Raw genomic sequence first — 3,876 nt, 5'->3', positions numbered from 1 at the left:
AGCAGGGTGGGCGTGAGGAAGTTTGGGGCGGTTGAGCGAGCGGGGGCTGGGGGAACCGTGCGGAAGGCACCTGGTGTCGTAGCCACCGCCCGGCACCCCAAGCGCCCACCGCTGCTGCGGCTTTAAGGAAGCTGCCGAGTGCAGGCTGTGTCGCAGCAACTTTGTATCAGTCATGTCGCCCGCCTGGTGACTGACAGCCTAGATTGTCCAATAAGAAGCCCGCCTGACCCGTGCGGCGTGGAGCCTTGCTTCCCTCCGGGCCAATGGGAAGGGCTCAGGGCAACCTGAACTTTATCTGGACATGTGACCCGCTTTTAAAAGGGCCGGCCCTCCAGCTGGCCCACTCCCCCTCCGGGCTTTCGCGCGCCCTCTCCCTCCCTTTTTTGCTCGCTCTGGCCCTGCCCCTGTCCCCTCCCCTCAGCCCCTCCGCGCCCGGGGTGTCATTGGGCCCGGGAGACGCGAGCCAACTTCAGGCTGCTCAGAGGAAGCCCGTGCAGTCACCTGGGTCCAAGAGCGTTGCTGCCTCGGGCTCTCCCGCTGCAGGGAGAGCGGCACTTGCTGGCCTGGATGTGGTTGGATTTAGGGGGGCTCCGCAGCAGGAGTGTCGTGGAGGTGGCAAGCGCTGCAACAGGTAGACGGCGAGAGACGGACCCCGGCCGCGGCAGGTGTGTAGGGGTGCGCGGCGGGGCACCGCTTGCCCTGCTCGGCGTGCGGCCGACGCGCGGGAGCGTGCACTTTGCAGGGAGAAGTGGCTGCGTAATCCGGAGGCACAGTCAGTATGGTGCTGTGTGCTTGTTGTTTTGTTTTGGTTTTCCACTTTCCTCCCCCCTTTGGCCGCCAGAGGACTATTTTGGGAAAGTTTGGCCACTTTGGATAAATGCCCTCCGAAGAGCAGCTTTTAACCGCCTTTGGCAATGGAAGGTCTACCACCCTTCCCTTTCCCCAAAGATGAATTTCGGATCGTTTTCCTTGTACAATTTTAAAAGGACGTTTGAATATGATTTCTTTCCTCTGTCAATTGCGGAAGCTCCCAAATTTCAGCTGGAGGTGCAGCGCAAAAGGGCAGTTGAAGGAGATATAGATCCTAATAGATCCCGTATGAAAGGAGCTCTGGAAATTCGTGCATTGAACGTTCCCTAGGATCCACGAAACTCTAGAGAGACGCTACGCTTCCTATGGCATCAGTTACAATTTTAAGGGCAGGGGAGAAGGGATGAAGCTGCATCCTTACCCTACTACTGAATTTTAGGTGCGTGGCTTTGCCTACAGAATTTTAAAAGACCGGGTTTAAATCATAATGGTTTATGGCACCATCAATTTTAATTATTTATCATAACATAGGAGTTTGGAAAACTTTTGTTAACAGACAAGCTTTTGAAACCGCCGAATTTTAAATGCACCAAATTGCTGCTTAACACTTTATATTGCCATTTCTCTAGGTGCTGTTATTGATGACATTTACATAGTAATGATAACAGCATTCTCTAACTATAAAGTCCTGCTGTGAAGTTTTAATTTTGTTTGACATCCCGGCACCCTTTCTTGGAAATGCTTGAGGAGAGAAGTTTTAAAAAATAATCTAAAGTGGAGCTTTTTCCTTTAAGGGAGACATAGTTTTGTTTGGGGATTTTGGAAAGATCAGGTGGCTCGGTAAATTAGGTGAGTGAATAGAAATCAGGTGTGTTCAGTTCTAACTGGTTCTCCTGCTCTCTTAGGTGACCTTGGGCAGATTTCTATCATTTACCTCATCTATAACAGGAAAACATACTAGTTCTGTAGTGGGAATGACAAAAAATAGTCAAATACAGTGAACTTTTACAACTATGCAGCCTAATGATGATTGTGAAATTCTTTAGCCTTAGTCTTTAAAGTACCTTATTATAGTGAAATAACTATAGAAAATGATGCCTTTAAAATGAGACTGTGTTTTGGGGGGAGGTATTAAAAGTGAAAGTGTTTTCAGATAAAATACAAATTTGCGAGGATCTTTGTTAATTTTCTTAAAAAAAAAAACTACTTCCTTATGGAAAAGGGCAATTGAGCATAGTTTGTAAAACATAAAATTTTAAAGTAAGGTTTTCCTTTGTAAAATAGTGTTTGAAAGGGTATATATGACTTAAAGTAGCACCTCCACCAGTACTTTTCTGTATGTACTCCTGTGAATTTCCTTTATATTTTAGGGGGAGGCCATTTACATGAAAATTACAAGTTCATAATGGTTTTTGCCTTTGTCCCAAGAGAATTTCTGGTAGCGTTTCCATTGTGAGGCAGACAAGCCTGATTTTACATTAGCTAGATTTGTATACCACTACCTGCTTCACTTTATACTTTAGTAACAGAACTTTCCCTTTACCTTCTGGATATTAAGTTCTGTGAGGATCATATTCATCAACTAGGCATTCTAGTATTTACTAGTAAATTCAGGTTGACTGAAATTCTGCTTAAGCTGGGGGTTTTTGTGCCGATTTTCAAAAGACAACCTCCGTGCCCTGGACAACATAGGAGATAAATTCCTAACCTGATCCATTTGTTTACAGAAAAGACTAATTAAAATAATAGAATGCAACATAAAATATTTCAGTAATATTATTTTTAAGAAATCTGATCTAAAAAAGATGTTTGCAGTGGAAGCCATGCAGATGCTAAATATTTGTCCTCTATTCTTTTGTGTTTGTTGCCAGCCTTTATTTCCTTTGTGGAGAGGTGCGTTGGGTTGGTAGATGAGAATACCTTGAACAAAGCTAATTTAGATTTCAGCAGATTCTTTAATGGCAGCCTGTCAATAATGTGAGATACAGGCTGTTTTATGTTAAGAGAGTTGAAGGCTAGTCAAATAGGACTAGGAAAATTGTGATCAGCTGTATGTTGTTAGATGATACAGGTGTTTCCTCAGAGAGTGCTTTAAGACTGTCTTTGGTGTCCACCATCTCCCATATGGGTTCTCTTCAAGTCTTCATACAGCCTCAGAAATCTGGGCTATGGCTCATGCTTTAGGGCACAGTGCTGAAAAGAGTCCCTCAGAATCTTAGTAGGTGTTCTGTGAAAAAAGGGTGCCATGGCCAAATTATTTAGGGAATGCTGGATTAAAAGTAAACCGGTTTCTGCATGTAATAGGTACATGTACTGGGTGGGTTTAGCATGTAAATTTATACTGTGAAATTTCACAAAAGCAATGAGTGACCACTGTTCCCAAAAGGTAATTTGGAGGATGGATTTTTGGAGAGGGATCTGGGCGGGGACCCCCTTCAGACTCAGGGTAGAGAGCTCTGTCGCCTAGGACATGGAGAGAAAGTGAGGCTGTGACTGTGTGAGGGAAGAGGAGTGCCTTTTGGTAAGGGCACCGAGGCAAGAGTCACTTCCAGGCATTTGGGTGGATGTTGGTGCAGTTGGCCAAGAAGGGGAATGTGAGTTTGGGGGTATGTGGGGTGAGTGCACAGAAGGGTGTTCTATTTTAAACATGAACAGACCTGTTTCTTGTGGTGTTTAATGAATTTGGACCTGAACCATTTATACCTTAGCTATATATTCATTCATCTTTGATATGGGGAGGACAGACTATTCTTAGGTAGAAGTAGAAGAAACACATAATATTTACTGACATTTTTCAATCCTTAGCTATGAGTAAATGGTTTTTTAGTAAAATAGAAGAGACCAATGTTAGCAATTTGGGTCCCAGTTCACTGTGTGTGGGTTTTTTTTTTTTTTTTCTTTCCTCCTTTCTTTCAACTTTTACTTGGCTTTCATCCACACCAGATTTTTTGGCTGGAATTAACAGATAAGCACCTCAACCTTTGTATTTTGATTTATTTTCTCCTGTTTTGTGATTGATTTTTGATTAGGAATTCATAGGATAATGTTCTTTACGTAAAAGCAGGC

General features: G+C 44.0%; 1 protein-coding gene across 1 annotated transcript in view; it reads left to right on the top strand.

Moving 5' to 3' along the window:
* Positions 1-652: 652 nt before the first annotated feature.
* The window catches only part of NR3C2 (nuclear receptor subfamily 3, group C, member 2), a 402,236-nt gene continuing 399,012 nt past the window's right edge, over positions 653-3,876 (top strand). Inside the window, exon 1 of the mRNA XM_012660035.1 lies at positions 653-665. The gene's annotated coding sequence lies outside the window, so the exon portion shown is untranslated. The remainder of the gene's footprint in view (positions 666-3,876) is intronic.

The sequence above is a fragment of the Propithecus coquereli genome, unplaced genomic scaffold (assembly GCF_000956105.1).
Source record: "Propithecus coquereli isolate 6110/MARCELLA unplaced genomic scaffold, Pcoq_1.0 Scaffold65, whole genome shotgun sequence".
Classification (NCBI taxonomy): domain Eukaryota; kingdom Metazoa; phylum Chordata; class Mammalia; order Primates; family Indriidae; genus Propithecus; species Propithecus coquereli.
Note: the sequence above shows the minus strand (reverse complement) of the source record. Positions and strands in the feature narration are given on the sequence as shown.